Genomic DNA, 18,783 nt, shown 5'->3' with positions numbered 1-18,783 from the left:
CCTCTTCCTCCGCCGCCTCCTGGAGTGCTGCTCCTGCCAGCCACCTTCATCTGGGCCTGTCAGTCGCGGCCCCGACCATTGTCCCGTTTCCTCTAGCCCGTCCCAAACCTCTGACGGGGCCTCGAAGAAGCGCGAGCCCTCCTTGGTGACCACTCTCAAGCGGGAGGGGAAGAGCAGCAAATAGGGAAGGTCTAACTCCCTCAGATGCTTCTTCACTGCCAGATACGAGCCACGCCTCTTCTGTACTGTCGCCGTATAGTCCGGGAAGAACAAGACTTGGTTGTTGCCCACTTTGAGGTCTCCCATCTTCCGAGTCTTGCGGAGCACCGCATCGCGGTCTCGATAGTTGAGGAGTTTAAATAGGAACGGACGGGGCGAGTTCCAGGCCTCTGGGCTTGCGCTGGCACCCTATGTGCCCTTTCCCCTACGAATTGTGGCGATAGTGTCCCAACTGGCAGAAGAGCCCGCAGCCAGTCTTCCACGTACTGTTCAGGGCTCTTCCCTTCTTCCCCCTCCGGTAGACCCACTACCCGAACGTTGCTGCGCCGGGAGCGCCCTTCCGCATCCTCGGCGCGATCCTCCAACACGTGAACTCTGTCAATTAGGTCCTGCAAAGCAGAGGCATGGCTATGCACCACAGGCTGCAGTTCCTGGACTGTTTGGCGCTGTGCGGCAACTGACTCCGATAGTTTGCGATGGTCCGCATGCAGCAGCGTGAAGTCGGAGGTGACTTTGTCGAGTCGCGCTTCCAGGGAAGTCTTGGTTTGTACTAGAGTATTCCCAATGCGCTCCACCGCCGTCAAGACCGTGTCCGTCTTGGCTGCGAGAGCTGTTACAGGCTCCATCTCCATCTGCCGCTGAGCCTGTGGCGGGTAGGGCCGCCCGGGCCCTGTAGCTTCGACTGAGGTTTACCTCTCAGCCTGCCCATTGCGAGCTGCTGCGCCGTGGGCATCAACACTCCCGGCTGTGGACCAGCAGCAGTGACGGCGGGGCTCACGAACCCACCAGGCTCTCTGCACTCGCCGGAGGGCCAATGTAACGTGGCAACCAGTGATTAGCGGGCCCAAGCGCACTCACCTCAGCAAAGCGCGTTGTTGTGTCTTTGGAGGGCAGTCCAGCATCGAGTCTCAAATTGTGTGCCTCACTCCCAGGGGGTGTGCAGGCGGTTCTCGCAGGCGGCTCGCCACTGCAGCAATGCAGAGGGGCCCCCCCCTCTCGGGTCCTCGCCACTGACTCAGCCTGGGTGTCCCGATGTGTCAACAGGCGACATACACAGAGGGGTGCGGTCCGTAGGCGGGGGCCTCCCCTCCTGTGGGCGGCCAAGGTGGTTACCGGGGCAGGGCGGCACGCTCAGCTGCCCGCCTCGACTACTTCGCCGCTCTGCCTTGGCCTTCGCTGCACCCACCGCACCTCTGCTACTCTCAAATGTTGCGCAGCCAGACTAGAGGCAAGCGTGTAATCCACACCTCTGCAGCCGGGGTCGTGCGCTGATGAATGCGTGGGGGTCTCCAGTCGTGGGCATCTGTGCTGTAAAACCGTTGCGGGCTGCAGGCAGTAACGTCTCACTGGAAGCTCCCCGAGGCAGCAGTACATGCAGGCTCTGCTGCCCTGCAGTGATTGCGCAGTGTCTGAGCTGGACCAGCGCTCGCGGTCGGAGAGCCCAACGTTGGATCAGCAGGGGTGCAGGGGCCTCTCACTACGTGGGCTCCCAAAATGGCGCCTAAAACAAAATGTCGCCTCTTTGACGCAGTCCAGTGGCCGTCTCACCCCAGCATTGCCCCTTCCGTCCACCGCCGCCTTGCCGTGCCTCTCGGCTGGTTCTGTGTCCCTAGGCCCCTCACAGCTCCCACCGGTCACGGCTCTGCACCAGCGCTGGGTCGCCTCCCGATCGCACTCCTCTGGGCCCCGCAGCTCACCTCAGGGACTGCAGCAAGCACTGGCTGCTACTCGCGCCGGACCGTCAGTAGAGGAGCGAGACTCTCCCCCTTCGCAGCTCATCACCGGGGCCCCGCCAGTGGCCTAGTCTGCACCTCCCCAGCTCACTCCGGCCCACACAGTTGCCGGTGCTCAGCCGCTCTCCTTCCAGCTCCCTGTACGAACTGCTCCGGGCTCATCCTCCTAGCCTGCCGGCGGCTAAGCAGACCAACCGATCACCCGGTCCGGGGGCTCCTCAGTGCCTCCCCAGAGGGCTCCGTAGCCCGCAGCTGTGGCCGGGGTTCCCCCGCTGCTTCCGCGTTGCCGGAGTCAGGGCCCCTCCTCTCTTTTCTGAGATCCAGGCGACCTTCGCGCCCTCGCCAAGTTTGCGCGCGGTGCTCAGACAGCGGCGTGTTCCCGGCTCCTCGGCCGTGCCTCACGGTCACTGGCAGAGCTCTAGCAAGTGGCATCCGCCATGTTGCCCGGCTGGCCACGCCCCCGACTAGTTACGGATGTTGCAGACATTATTAAAAGCTTAACCAAAAAACATACAACTTCCACAGTTAACACAATTGTTATTGTTATTGTTATTGTTATCTGGGTTTTATATCGCGCCAAATCACCGTCAGGTCTCAAGGCGCTTCTGACAGATACAGCAACAAAAGAGGTAAGTAAACAGGGATACAGATTATCGGCCTAACTCACAGAGATCCAAAGGCGTCTCTGAATAAAAGTGTCTTCAAAGATTTCCTAAAAAGGAGGAGGTTAGTTTCTTTACAAAGGGCCTCAGGTAGCTTATTCCACGTTTGAGGGGATTGGATTGAAAAGGATCTCCCGCCTTTAGTTGCCATTTTAAAGCACAGACATGACAACAATTGGGAGACCCAAAATGGCCGCCGAAACCGGAGACCCTGCCCTCGGGGTCTACACTCAACGAGAGCCGGTCCGGAGGTGAAGGGAGGGGGGAGAAGGAACACAAAGCGCCAGGACGCGCAGGGGAGTCTCTACACACTTCTAAAATCAAGTGTGCAAAAACGCCATCAAATATGCAAAGTACGATTTTACACAGATTAAAATGCTGCTAATTAAAAGGAAAGGTAGGAGACCTCCCGGCTTCCGCCTCAGGAGGGGAGGATAGCTATTGTCAGAATACAACTGGCCCTAATCACTGGAACAGTCCCATTACTTGCGCACAGAATTAGAAAAACGAAACGGAAACAGTATTAAAGGGATACAAAACGTAAAAGAAAGAAAGACCCTTCCAGAAAAAAGCATCTTCATTAAACAGATTTTGAAACTCTAACACACTTTCACAAAATAGCTATTGAACTCTGTGTTCCCAGTACAACAGTGACAGTACTTTGAAGCAGAATAACAAAAACAAAACGAGCATTTACAATGCAATAGGTCTCGCAGCATTAAAGTTTGAGTTATTGGCATTGTGTATGACAATGCGTTGCATAATTTTTTTAGCAAACTTTGAATTGGTGAGCAGCGAGAGTGTGTGCAAGAGTATGCTGTTTCTCACAGCTGTTATTATTCACACAGCTCTGATGATGCACCTCACGCATGGGGCTGACGCAGTTATTATTCACACAGCTCTGATGATGCACCTCAGGCACGGGTCACAGCTGTTATTATTCACACAGCTCTGATGATGCACCTCACGCACTGGGCTGACGCAGTTATTATTCACATAGCTCTGATGATGCACCTTAGGCACGGGCTCACAGCTGTTATTATTCACACAGCTCTGATGATGCGCCTCAGCACGGGGCTGACGCAGTTATTATTCACACAGCTCTGATGATGCACCTCAGCACGGGGCTGACGCAGGTATTATTCACACCGCTCTGATTTCATTATTTTGCATTCTCAGCAGCCATGTAAACAGCAGAACAAAATAAGCAAAGGAACAGAACATGATGACTACATATCACTCAGGCATAAGCCATGTTTTGATGTTCTTAATCAAATAAAAAATGTTCACAGAAACCAAAGCTAGGATGTGTTATAATATCCTGTTAACATCTTTCTGTAAAGCCTCATACGAAAAAACCCTCAGACCATGATTTCACATATTCAAAACATACCACCTCCCTCATCCACAGTGCTCTCCCAAGACAATACCCATAGGTGTTTGTAAGAAATATTTGATCTTCCCTTCACCACTGAGAAAGCAATGAAATTTCAGCGACTATAGTGACCACAGTGGATAACTTCTAGGGGGGATTATCTATACTACTATTATAAAGAGAGAAGTGTGTCCTTTGAGCCAGGTAAACTCGAAAACTACACCACCAATCCAAACACCCAAAACATCTTTGAAAACGTCAGGGCAAGCAGATGGACATAGGCTATATTTAAAAAAAAAAAAAAACGTTCTTTAAAAAATTAATATAAAAAAAAGTAGTCTCTAGGAAGAAGCGCCGGCCGCAACGTGCGTGCTGGCATCACGAGTGCGGGGAGGAGCGGCGTACAGGAGCAAGAGGAAGAGCGGGGAACGTGAGCGCGGGGAGGAGCGGAGAGGACTGAAAGACAAGCGGGGAGGAGCGGTGTCGACCAGTGAGGAGCGGCAGAGCGGGGAACTCAGGAGCAGGTAAGAAAGACTCCCACTGCTCAGGGGCCCTGAAGCAGGCTTAACGTCAGGGCGGGCGGGGCCCTGAAGCAGCCTTAACATCGGGGCAGGTGGGTGACGACCGGCGAGGAGCAGCAGAGCGGAGAACTCAGGAGCAGGTAAGAAAGACTCCCACTGCTCAGGGGCCCTGAAGCAGCCTTAACGTCGGGCGGGCGGGGCCCTGAAGCAGCCTTAACGTCGGGGCGGGCGGGGGCCCATAAGCAGCCTTAACGTCGGGGCGGGCAGGGGCCTAGAAGCAGCCTTTTGCTCCCGGACAACGTCGGGACGGGCTGCTAGTCCTATAATAATATGCACTTCTGCTTGTATAACTCAGGAATTCATCACCCTAAACATGTTAGAGCGACTTTCATTAAACATTCTTCGCATCAGTTTTATTTATTTATTTATGCGTTTTTTATATAGCGCAGACTTTACCCGAAGGCGTCAGAGCGCTTCACAATAGGAACAGAAAATTACAAGTGAACAAATTACAAAAGCAGACGTTAAGTTACATGAGGCAAAAGTGACAGTTGTGAGCAAACAAAATACATGAGGTAGCAAACAGTGCATTACAGGAGGAAAGAGTGACAAGTGTGCAGGTTACAAGAGAAAATAGTACAATTAGAGGTAAAATACTGCAATATATGCTAGACACTGAGGCACAAGAACAAACGTTACGTAGGCAATGGTGGCACTCGTGCAAGTATCAAAAGCAAACAAAATGTGAGAGGTAGCAAACAGTGTGTTACAAGAGAAAAGTGGCGTGTGCATGTTACAAAAGCGTACCAAACACAGGTACAAGGATAATACTGCAATAAATGCATACACTCCAACCACAAGAACACACTGGGAAGGCACTTCCATAGTCATGGAGAATAGAGTTTTCAGTAATGGGAGGTCTTCCTTCAGATAATATAGAGGGTGTGAATTACTTTTCGAGGTGTCTTTGGAGGAAGAGAACTTTGAGGTCCGTTTTGAAGGCCTGGGAGGAGGTGGCGGTCCGGAGCTGAGGCGGAAGTGAGTTCCAGATTCTCACTGCGTTGCCTGAAAAGGATTGGGCCATCGATCTTTCCTTCTTGAACGTGGGAGATTCAAGCAGTAGATTTTCCGCATTACGTGATGGTCTAGAGCCTCCAGAGAGTTTCAGTTTATTCGCCAGGTAGCGAGGAGAGGAGGAGTGCAAGGCTTTGTGGGTGATACAGGCAGTCTTGGAAATAGCTCTATTCTCGATGGGAAGCCAGCGGAGGGTGGATAACATCGGTTTGATGTGGTCGCTTCTTTTGGCCCCATAAATTAAATGAGCTGCTGAATGGAGAACAGATCTAAGGGGGGACAAGTGGGATTTGGGAAGGCCTGTAAGAAGAGAATTGCAGTAGTCCAGTCTGGAGAGGACCAGAGATTGCACCAGGGTTTTAAGATCCTGCTCCGGGAAAAAGCGACGAATTCCCCTAAGAAGGCGCAGTTGGTATCGAGCAGACTTTGCAATGGAATTCATGTGGGAGATTAGATTGAGATTTTTGTCGATTATGACACCAGGGGATTTTGCACTGTCAACAATGATGGGTTTATTGTTAAGTAGATTCATCTGATCCATCCATGATTGAACCGGGGGGGAGAGAGTGAGGAGGAGAGGAGGAGGAATTCAGTTTTGGAGGGATTCTGAATCAGTTGATGAGTTGACATCCAGTTTTGAATGGAGTCGAGAGTAGAGATTAGGATGTAGAGATCGTGAGCGGAGGCAACCTTGAGGTAGATTTGAGTGTCGTCTGCATAGAGATGATAGTTGATCCCGTATTTACTTATGAGATTTCCCAGTGGTTCTAAATAGAGATTGAACAATGTGGGTGCAAGTATAGAGCCTTGAGGAACACCTTGACCTACCGCCACAGGAGATAAAAGTCTGTTCGCTATTTTGATCATTTAGGATCTATCTGAGAGGAAGGAAGCAAACCATTTAAGCACAGTGCCCTCCATGCCCATTCTCTGTTGAAGAGTGTTGAGGAGGGTGTTGTGATTGACAGTGTCAAAGGCTGCAGAAAGGTCAAGGAGAATTAGAAGACAGGACCCCCCCGAATCGAGTATCCTCAGCGCGTCATCAACCACCTGCAGTAGGGCTGTTTCAGTGCTGCAGTTTTGGATAAAGCCGGACTGACAATTGTCAAGAAGATCATTATCCTTGATATGATGAGAGAGTTGTTTTGCTACACATCTTTCTGTGATCTTCGCAAGAAAGGGTAGGTTAGTGATGGGGTGGAAGTTGTTGAGGTCATTCGCATCAGCGGTGGGTTTTTTAAGCAGAGGGGTGACCTGCTCAGTTTTGAAGGAGACAGGAAGGGAGCCTTGACAGAGGGAGAAGTTGACCAGAGTGGTCCAATAGGAAAGGGAATGGGTATAGAAGTCAATGGCAATGCCACTGGGGATGGGGTCCAGGGAATGGTTGGAGGGCTTTGTTTCGAGGATGCACTTGAGAAGGGCATCTTCAGATATGGGGTCAAAGTTCTGATAAATGTCTGAGGATTTGTGCTCCTCTGGAGGGGTAGGATGAGCGACCTGATTCATAAGTGATTTCACTTTTTCATCAAAGAATATAGCGAAATCTGCTGCTTTCTTTGTAGAATCCTCCAACTTGGAGGGTAGGGGAGAGCAGCTAGGAATCTTGATGAGATCGAATAGTTTTTTGGGTTTATTTTTGGCTGAGTCAAGGAGGGTTTTGAAGTGCGATGCTTTCCCAAGGAAGATGTGCTTGTGGTACTTGGATCTTGCTGAACGAAGCGTGGCCAAATTATCGGTGGAGGGCACTTGCCTACATTATTTCTCCAGGAATCGTAGCTGCTTCCTTTCTTCCTAGAGGTATTTGTTGAACCAAGGTGCTGAGGGAGTGGGCCTTATCTTTTTGCATTTGAGTGGAGCAACGTTATTGATTTCGGCTGCAAGTGGCCAAGAGTTATAGAGTGTGATAGGTGAAGAGAGAATGGGATGAGGAGGTGGTCGGACCAGTCTACATGAATAGGGGTAGTGATAGAAAGCATGCCTGCTTTAGAAATAACAAGGTCCAGGATGGAGCCCTTAGAGTGTGTTGATTCAGTGCAGTGTTGGATAAGAGGGGTAGTGATAGAAAGCATGCCTGCTTTAGAAATAACAAGGTCCAGGATGGAGCCCTTAGAGTGTGTTGATTCAGTGCAGTGTTGGATAAGATCGTTTGCAGAGAGGAAGGTGGCCAGCGAGTTCGCAGAAGAGCCATGCGGTACTCCCCAGTGGAGATTGAAGTCACCCACAAAGTGTCATGCCTCGAGACTCCTAAAAGACACTGTCCCTTTAAGATGATCGCTATTTAGGGCATCAGGAACCTGGGAGCGACGCTTCACGTTCTTGCGTCAAGCTCCCTTCGTGTTTTGCATCCGTCTTGTCCTTCTTTACCTGACTTCCGTTTTGCCTGGGAGTTTCCTGTTTTGGAGCGCTGCTCGGCAGAGTGCTTTACCGGCCCCCGCGTCCTTGAGCGGGCCTCGGATTGCTATCCTGTTCGGTGGCGGTTCGCTGTTTTGCAGGCGTTCAGGCTTGGGCGCCTGTAATCCTTAGTGTTAGGAGTTCACGTTCTTCTTCGTGAACCTTTCCTTATTTCCCCATTTCCTTGAGCCTCGTCCGGCGGCCGGGTTTTACCCCGCCTTCCGGCTGGACTCAGCTTGTGCTTGTTTTGGAGTTGCCTTACCGGACAGCCAGCCCTGATCTCCGTTGTCCGGTTTGGACATCCGTTTTCTCCTCCTTTCCCTTTAGTTAGTCAGCTAGTGTTCCTTCCACATTTGTCCCCCTTCAGTAATTTAGTTATCCCTATCTATTCTACTTCTGGAATACTGCCTTTGCATTTGGAGTGATTCTTGCGTGGATCCAAGTGGGTACTATCTTCAGCTTCTCTACAGGGAATCACGGTAACAGCGCTTTTTGCGCTCTTATATACTTCTACAAAAACTAGTCATACGTATGATTATATATGTTGTTTTGCTTTTCATCTAGAGATAACCCAGCAAGAGAAGAGGTGGCTAAAGGTTTCCTTACATATCCCTCATGTGTGCCTAATACTTCACGAAGTCCACAAGACAGCTAAAGTGAGAAGTGTATTACTTAGACCATAGAATCACTATTGAGTTTAGTGCATACTCACTAATACCTTACATTATCTTTGTCACAGAGCCAGATGATGTTCCTTATCTAGACGTCGTATATATACATGTTCTACACAGAGTAAGGTTTCCGGTATGTGTTATTTCTATTTTTTGTTGTGCTAGTGTTTATTCAGTGTAGGGTACCAATAGCTAGTTGCTTACGTGCTTTTCTTTGCAGGCTGCCTATTGCCAGTTCCCCAATTGATGTACCACGCAGATCATCCAGAAGAGTACCTACACATCATTTCTTCTTCACCATCTTCCCTTGTTTTGTCTCCCTGTGTTCCCCTGGCATGTCTCTCGTACTCTAGTGTTTGATAGAGTCGAGAGGCCGTAGGGGAGGACTGTGGATTATTCTTCGGATTCCTGACGCTCCTGTGGAACTCTCTTGCAATCCTTACACAAAGGTCTGATTGTCACTTCGTAAGTATTGGTCGCTGATGAAGTCAGTGAGTTCCTACATAAAAGAAGGGCCACTACAAGGCGGGCGGTAAATGACATGGAATCTGAGGGGTGAGTGGTGGTGCAATTGAAGCTCAAGAGAAAGGCATTCAAAGGAGCTGATAGGAGAAGCCTTAAGTTGAAGGGAGTGCAACCCCCCCCCCCCCCCCCCAATGTTGTCAGTTCTGTCATTCCTAAATATAGAATAGCCTGTGGGTAATAGGAGATCAAACATAGAGTGAGAGATATCGTTGAACCAGGTCTCTGTGAGGAAGAGCATGTGAATATTGTGAAGGGGGATGGTATTGGAGATTTCAAGTTTGTGTTTTACTGAAGATCTGCAGTTGTGGAGCAGACAGCGCAGCTCTGTCAAGACTGTTTTGGTGACGGTGTTATGATGTAGTCTTCAGGATCGGTTTGTTGATTGGTATGCCCATCTCTAGATCGAGCCAACGCCTGAATTGCCGTAATGGCGCAGAGCATTGACAGGATCAAGCGAGGGGATAATAGAAAAGATCAGGGTAGGAAAGGAAGGGGACAGCAGGGAGGGAGATCTGAAAGACATAAACAGAACACACACATAAGACTAGATTCCTATGCCTTAGACACAACAATACTTTTGAAATTACTGTAAGGAGATATACCTGTAAAAGAATATTTAAACCTTGTAGATGTGTAGAGGCAACGTAGGGGTTGATACGGTGTAACTATAGTAATGCACAAAAGACAGGAAAACGTGATATACTTCGTGACATAATATACTACGTACATCTACATGTCCTGCTGCTGCTGTATTGTCTCTACTAAACCTCACAGGGGAAGAGTGTATCCTACACCTCCCGAACCCCTGTTAAATAGAAGAGGTAAATACACAGTAAACACCTAAAGAAAAGGTAATGCATGTTGCCTTTAAAAGAAAACACAGTTCAAATGCCATCAATCAAAGATCCTCCTTGAACTCTTGACGGTTCCAAACACCCAACTAATGCCTCTTAGCTGGGTACAAGGCGAAATCACAATGTACAATAGAGCAACCTTGAAATGAACTTGGTGCTACCCAAAAGTCTGCTAGCACGAAGCAGAAGAACCACCGTTGGCCGAAAATGCCAACCGAGACAATTCCAATGAAAACCAAGCCTTAGAACTAGCACCACGATAACAGCCGTTATCGTTAAGCCCCATCGTTAAGTCCTCAGACCACACGAATCCCTTCCCTTTCCTCAGCAGCCGAGTGATAGGCGCTACCAACCTAGAGAACTGATTGATGAAACGCCTATAAAAATTGGCGAAGCCTATGAAATACTGTACGTCACGAACATTACCTGGAACAGGCCAATTCCTCACCACCGCAACCTTCCATTCAGCCATCTCTTGACCTTCCGGGTCAGCATTACCCCCAAAAACTCCACAACACGAACTGGAAAGTCACACTTACTAATTTTACAGTACAGATTGTTTGCCTGCAAAATGGTAAGCACATTGGCCACGTGTTGACAGTGCAGATCTTCCGAGTCCGAGTAAACCAAAATATCGTCTATATAGACTATGACATATCGGTCCAAGATGTCATAGAACACATCATTTAGGAAGAATTGAAAGGCCGCAGGGGCATTACAGAGACCGAAGGGCATTACTCTGTATTCGAAGAGTCTATATCTGGTCTTGAATGCCGTCTTCCATTCATCCCCGCTACACATGCGGACCAGATGATATGCCCCCTTCAAATCAAGTTTCGTGAATATAGTAGCCTTTTTCACCTGCTCTAACAAAACACTAATCAAGGGTAAAGGATACCTGTTCTTAACAGTAATTGCATTTAGTGCTCTAAAGTCAACACATGCGCGCAGCTCTCCATTCGCTTTTGAAATAAAAAATAGAGGCGAGGCGGCTGGGGATTTGGATGGGCGTATAAATCCTAGATCTAACAATTTGTCCAAATACTGTCGTAGGTGGTGGTTCTCTGGTTCCGTTAGAGCATAAATCCGCCCACACGGGATCGCAGCTCCTGGGACCAGATCAATTTGGCAGTCATACTGTCTATGAGGAGGGAGCTCCTCAGCTTGTTCCTCATTGAACACCTTGCCAAAGGACTGATACTCCGCAGGGAGTTGAACTCATTTTTCTGCGGCTGTAGCGATACAAGACCCACCAGATAAGGCTTGAGCAGGTTTCATAGCTCCCTGAAAACAATGATTCATATAATACTCGGAACCCATATGATCGGTTCTGGTGTCCCAATTTATACTAGGGTTATGCTTCTCTAACCAAGGTAAACCAAAGATTATACCGTATTGAGGAGCCCTGATAACACCAAATTTAAGAAACTCAGAGTGTGTGTCCCCTAGTAACACCTCAATTTCTTCTGTTTCATAGCTAATGGGACCCATACTAAGCTTCCTCCCATCAACACCATATACTTCTTCGGGCCTCTCTTTTTGCACCAGAGCTATTCCCATGCATTGGAATTCTTGTATATGAATGAACATGCCCGTTGCCCCTGAATCCACCATAGCTGATGTTACTACTGCTTCCCCTGCCAGCATTAACACTATGGACACAAACAGATGATTCTTCACCTGTTTCACTCTGCCACTCAAAGGAGGGACATATTTTGGACTCCAAGAAACCCCTTCCCGTTTCCCAGAGTCAATTAGTTTTCCGACACCTTTTCTGTATCTGCAGCGGCCACTCGGTTACCCTGGAAACGGTTTGTTTTAGGTTTTACTTGGCATTCTCTCACATAGTGGCCCTTTTTTCCGCAATATAAACAAAGGCCCTGTTTGCGCCTTGATTCTCTCTCCGCTGGTGTCAAAGCTGATCTCACAGCCCCTATCTCCATAGGTTCAGAAGAGGAAGCCGGATTCCCTTCTTTGGCGACGTGTGTCTCAACCCCTGGTTTCCTCCGATTTTCCCCTTTCCCCTCACCTAGTCGATGGTCTAAACGCAGGGCCAAATTGATCAAACCTTCACATGTGGTGGGTTGAGGATCAATTTGTGCTATTACATCTTTAAGTTCATCGTTCAACCCTTGATGAAACAAAGATGCCTGTTTATTTTCGGGCCACGTGGTTTCTGTCACTAGACGCCTGAAGGCATTCAAATATGTAACCAGATCCTTTTTACCTTGCCGTAATTCCAACAGCTCCCTATCAGCTGTATAGGAATCGGCCCTTCTGTCAAACACTCTAAGGAATTTTGTTTTAAATGCTTCCCAATCATGCAACAAGGGATCATTGCGAGTTACCAACGGGACCGCCCACTGAGCAGCATTGCCAGCCAGGTAGGATATCAGAAAGGCCACCTTAGCCTGATTAGTGGGGAATGATCTAGGCTTGCAAGAATAATGTAACGCTATCTGAGTGAGGAACACCTGAACTTTGTCTGAATCCCCATGAAAACGCTCAGGTGACGCTAATGGAACTGACACTGGCATCTCCACCACCACAGGCTGAGGCGGAGGAGCGCCCCCCGCATCAAAAGGATTGCGTTGAACGACATCCACACGGGCCCTCAAGTCAGCAGTCTCTAGCCGAGACGCCGCTACCTCCAACTGTAATGCACCCAAAGCCTCTATCACATCATCCAACGTGGCCATACCACACACACGACCGGGAGGACTAAGATACGTGGGTCGGGTATTCTGTTATGATGTAGTCCTCAGGATCGGTTTGTTTATTGGTATGCCCACCTCTAGATCGAGCCAACGCCTGAATTTCCGTAATGGCACAGAGCATTGACAGGATCAAGCGAGGGGATAATAGAAAAGATCGGGGAAGGAAAGGAAGGGGACAGCAGGGAAGAAGATCTGAAAGACATAAACAGAACACACACATAAGACTAGATTCCTATGCCTTAGACACAAAAATACTCTTGAAATTACCGTAAGGAGATATACCTGTAAAAGAATATTTAAACCTTATAGATGTGTAGAGGCAACGTAGGGGTTGATACGGTGTAACTATAGTAATGCACAAAAGACAGGAAAACGTGATATACTTCGTGACATAATATACTACGTACATCTACATGTCCTGCTGTACATGAAATATGAACATACCTAAGTATTGTCTCTACTAAACCTCACAGGGGAAGAGTGTATCCTACACTTCCCGAACCCCTGTTAAATAGAAGAGGTAAATACACAGTTAACACCTAAAGAAAAGGTAATGCATGTTGCCTTTAAAAGAAAACACAGTTCAAATGCCATCAACCAAAGATCCTCCTTAAACTCTTGGCAGTTCCAAACACCCAACTAATGCCTCTTAGCTGGGTACAAGGCAAAATCACAATGTACAATAGAGCAACCTTGAAATGAACTTGGTGCTACCCAAAAGTCTGCTAGCACGAAGCAGAAGAACCACTGTTGGCTGAAAATGCCAACCGAGACAATTCCAATGAAAACCAAGCCTTAGAACTAGCACCACGATAACAGCTATTATCGTTAAGCCCCAAAGTAACCAGGAAACCAAAACAACAACCAGCGATCTGCTGAGAAGGGCTGTGGTGCAAGCACCCTTACCGCATCAGAACAGGCTCACGGACCGGAACACCCGACACCGATCCCCGGCCGCCATTCTCCTTAAATGTGTTCATCGAGAGAACGCAGCGCGTCGCTAAGGATCTCAGGAATTGTAGTTCCGGCCCAGGGCATGCCGGGAAACGTAGTTCGGTTAAGTCGCGATCTTGACAGACGGGGGCACTTGGGCTCTGAAGGGTGATTGGGATATTGTACTTATGCTGGGGTGCTCGGGAGGGTTTAGGTGGATGCCTGGTTCTGACAGAGGAGATGGTCGGAATAGTGTAGATAGTAGGGTTACTAGGGATGCAGGTTGAAGAAGGGTGGCGTTCAAGGGCTTGTGTGAATTAACGAAGTTTGCAGACGACAGGTTGAGCTTGGCTGTATTGGGGTGAGGGGGCGAGGTGCATCTCGTGGAAAGTTGGGAAGGAGTAGAGGTGCATGGAAAGGTGGAAATCTTGGAGCTTAAAAGTGAAATGGCAGCTACAAGCTGAGAGATGGAGATGATAAGAGAGCCTAGCTTGTTTTCCAGAGAGAGTAAGGCAGAGCACTTTACAGTCATTTATTTTTCCTACCCGCCACACCCTCAGTCAGCCGGTCGGGCCAGTCTGCCACACCTGCTGACCTCGCCCTGCAACCCAGCTGTCTCGCCTGGCTTACTAGCCCAGGGGGTTCTAGGCATGGCTTATCCTTTCAGCCAACCCCGGTCTGTCCTGCTACTACCTCCATCCAGCAGGCCCCCAGCCCAGCTGAAATCGGGGAACCAATCCGCAGACAGCCATTAGCTGGTTGGACGTGTGCCGGTCTGACCTAGGAGGGTTCGCAGCCATGCCGTTCTGCCCTGACCGGTCTTCAGCCAAAGCCGGTCTGCACAGTAGCCCAGTCCGGCCTGCAGACCTACGAAAAAAATCACAATTCAGCCTGCCTGCCAGTCGCACCCCCTTTGGAAGGGCCACCCAACAGTCCAGCGTGCCAGGCTACTAAAAACGTTATGACATCGATGTCATATGCGTTATGACATTTCTGTCATATTTCGTTCCGGTACCATCACATTCTGATTCCGTCATCTTGTTGCACCGTGCGGTGAATATCATTGACCCACGAAGTACAATGAAAACATCCCAGCTGACCGCCCTCCCTCTAAGCCACTATTTACTCCTCCGCTTGTAGAACCCAACTAAGAATGTATCACCTAAACATATTAGAGCGACTATCAGTAAACATTTTTTGCATCAGTTATCTCTGCGCACGCATTTCTTCTCTAATTGGTATTCTCCTAGATACACCTCTGTAGCTTCACTTTAAATAAATACCATAAATAAGTATTCTGTGGCTTTGCAAGGGATTGTGGGTATGCATATTATCGAGTACTTTGCTTATTTCCGCACAAGCAGTCACGTCATACCAGCCAGCCAAGCTGCTGACCAATCTCACGAGTGAAGAGGGGAGGGAGCCTTGAAGGGGCGGGGCCTCCTGAAGAGAAGAAGAGAAGTACCTAAGAGGCACTTTTGAACCCAAACCTGTTCACAAAAAAACTAAACAAGCATTGACATTGCCTGTTCTTCACCGTAATTGTTCGTAAAGGCTTCCACACATCTATAGATGTTACAGTTATATTGAAGACTAAATGATGGATCTGTACTAACGGATCAACTCACTGGAGGCACCGGTCTACCCTCCAATATTAAACAGTTAATTTACACACATCTTATTTAACAGCGATATAGCTCTCTATACATTCAGAAATCTCCAACAATTCAACAAGATTCGAGGCGATCATTGCCACATGGAGTACAGATTTTTTTTTTTTTAAATATACTTTATTTAAAACTAGCAGCCTGTCCCGACGTTGTCCGGGTATGAATTGCTGCCGGCCAGTAGTATATTGTTTCGTAGGATTTCATTTTGATAGCATTTCTTATCTGTGAAAGGCCTGTGAAACGCTCCGATTCACAGTGCACTGCTGATGCACTTAAGAGTGCGCGTTCTGTAGTGTGTGAACTCGAGTTTCCCTACTTTATTTTCCTTGCAATATTATATAGCGCGAACTCGACAACATGGCATGAGCACAATTTACATTGCAGAAGAACACATTGATTTGTGGTAGGCACGGGGAGACAAAGCGATTTGCCTGGAATCACAGGATGTTGAGCTGATGCCAAGATTCTAACGTAGCTCCCCATCTCTAAAGTACGCAATTCTAGAACTTGTGGTGGGAGGCGTGTCTAAAAGTGTTTGTCGGTGCTGGGCATCAATGAGAGAGACCTGTGCATTTTTCCAAGTGGAGTTGAAAAAATATGAGTATGTTGCTGGAGATGTGGGCCGCCATGCCACCAATGTACTTACGGGGGAGGGTAAACACCCATTATTCCGCAAATTTCTTTCCGCATACCATCACTCTGCATACTTTCATTACGAAAGTACCATGACTCCGCAATGCCATTATAACGCATGGCATTACATTTTATATGCTTTTACCACGCACACATTTACAACGAAATTCGTTGTAAATGCATGAATGGTAAAAGCATGTTTTTTAAAAATGTTTGGATAAGGCAAGTATGGGTATAGGGGTATATGTTTTGGGGTACTGAGGTATATGTTTTGGGGTGTTTGGGTATTTTAATGGTTCAGATATAGTTTTGGGTTATGGGGTACAGGGGTATATTTATGGTTCAGGGCTAGGTTTTGGTTTTGGGGTATAGGGGTATTTTTAGGGTTCAGGGGTAGGTTTGGGTTTTGGGGTACAGGGGCATTTTAAGGGTTCAGGGCTATGTTCGGGTTTTGGGGTACAGGGGTATTTTTAGGGTTCAGGGGTAGGTTTGGGTTTTGGGGTACAGGGGTATTTTAAGGGTTATAGGCTAGGTTTGGGTTTTGGGATACAGGGGTATTTTAGGGTTCAGGGGTAGGTTTGGGTGTTGGGGTACAGGGGTATTTTTAGGGTTCAGGGGTATGTTTGGGTTTTGAGGTACAGGGGTATTTATAGGATTCAGGGCTATGTTTTGGTTTTGGGGTACAGGGGTATTTTTAGGGTTCTGGGCTAGGTTTGAGTTTTGGGGTACAGGGGTATTTTTAGGGTTCAGGGGTAGGTTTGGGTTTTGGGGTACAGGGGTATTTTAAGGGTTATGGGCTAGGATTGGGTTTTGGGATACAGGGGTATTTTAGGGTTCAGGGGTAGGTTTGGGTGTTGGGGTACAGGGGTATTTTTAGGGTTCAGGGGTATGTTTGGGTTTTGAGGTACAGGGGTATTTATAGGGTTCAGGGCTAGGTTTTGGTTTTGGGGTACAGGGGTATTTTTAGGGTTTAGGGATAGGTTTGGGTTTTGGGGTACAGGGTAGATTTATAGGGTTAAGATGGATTAGTGTTTAAGGGTGTTGGGGTATTTTATAGAGTAAGGGTGGGTTATGATTATGGGGTGAAGGGGTATTTAAAGTAGGGGTGGGCAGCATTGGCGCGAACTTGGTACAATAAATCCGCAATATTTCGTTCCGTCAGATTTCCAATTATTAAAACTGAAACCTCATATATTCAAGGTAAAATAACAAGTATTTCTACATGCTAAAATGCATATAGTCATTTCACAAAAGTGAAATTAGCTTCCAGCAAGCAGTGACAGAGGTGATGATTTTGAGATCAAGCCCCTGCAAACCATTATGGGACGAGATTAGCAGTGGAAAGTGAATATTACAGTATCCAAATAATTCTACAAAGAGCTGCAGTTCACCTCGTTCTCCCCAGCTGTCCCCAAGAGGCAAATGCAATAGCATTTAAAATATTATACATCAAGCTGCAGTTCACCTCATGGTCCCTAGATGTCCCTGATGAGGCAAATGCAATAGCATTTAAAATATTACACATCAAGCTGCAGTTCACCTCATGTCCCTAGATGTCCCTGATGATGCAAATGCAATAGCATTTAAAATATTATATATCAAGCTGCAGTTCACTTCGCCGTCCCTAGAAGTCCCTGATGAGGCAAATGCAATAGCATTTAAAATATTATACATCAAGCTGCAGTTCACCTCGTCGTCCCAAGATGTCCCTGATGAGTAAAATTCAAAAACATTGAAACCCTTTCATGAATGCTAAAAATGATGCTTAGCTTATCCCATAATGCTTTGCAGGGCCTTTTAGTTGTATTTTTGCCCATAACTGTGCTTGGGGTGGTTCTAAGAGAATGGGACCTCCACTGAATTACTATTTAAAGGGAGCAGGAATGTATAGAACCTGGGAAGAAAAAACAACACTCGTGACGGAATGCCCCCCCCCTCCCCGCGATTGTCACGCCCCCCAGCACACACCCACAGCACAATACAGACACGCCCATTAGGGACTACTTTGCTAGCACGGTTCTTTTACATTTTAAATTTATATGGTGGGCGTTTGCATAGCCTATGTCCTTCTGCTGCAACTGCCCTTTCCAACGCTGTATTGGGTGTTGTGATTGGTGCTGTGGTTCCCGAGTTTACCTGGCCAAAAGGTGCAAGTTCTCTCTTTATAATAGTAGTATAGATTATTTGTCAGGTTTACATTTTAAGCAGTCCCTTATATTTGGGTGCTGTACATTTAACCATTCTCAAAGAAGCGCACGTAGGCTATCTTTGGTGGTTTTCCATCAAGATTTCTTATTTTACCCATCCAGACCAACTCCTGATTTTCCAGGTTTCCTTTGCCCACTCTTGTCCAAATCTATGGGTGTCTATGCACATGTAAGAGAACATTTTATTGAAAACAAGTTTTTGGCATTCTTTTTCCGTGATTGCTTGGTGTTTGTACAAGGAAAGGTTCCTGTTTTCCCACATCGCCTCTTTCACGCAGTTTATTATTCTCCATAGCGTCCTTTCTTTATTTGCATTGCAATTCATGCCCAAACCATAGAGAACCAGTTCATAGGACAGGGATGCCTGTCCTGTTAATTATTTAATGAGCTGTCCCATTGCCTTCTACATGCTTTGTGCTCCGCCGCAGTTCCAAATGAAGTGCATTAGGGATTCATCTGCTGCACAGCCTGGTGTTGGACATCTTGCTGGTTTTGCCAGTTTCCTTGCATGTTGGAATTGCTTCACTGGTAGGCATTTGGATACCATCATCCATGCCAAGTATTTCTGGGAGTTTGTCAAGTCTTTGTGGTTCACCAT

Source organism: Lissotriton vulgaris, chromosome 1_1 (genome assembly GCF_964263255.1).
Source record: "Lissotriton vulgaris chromosome 1_1, aLisVul1.2, whole genome shotgun sequence".
NCBI classification, from domain to species: Eukaryota; Metazoa; Chordata; class Amphibia; order Caudata; family Salamandridae; genus Lissotriton; species Lissotriton vulgaris.
The sequence above is the reverse complement of the archived record's forward strand: the minus strand, read 5'-3'. Positions refer to the sequence as shown.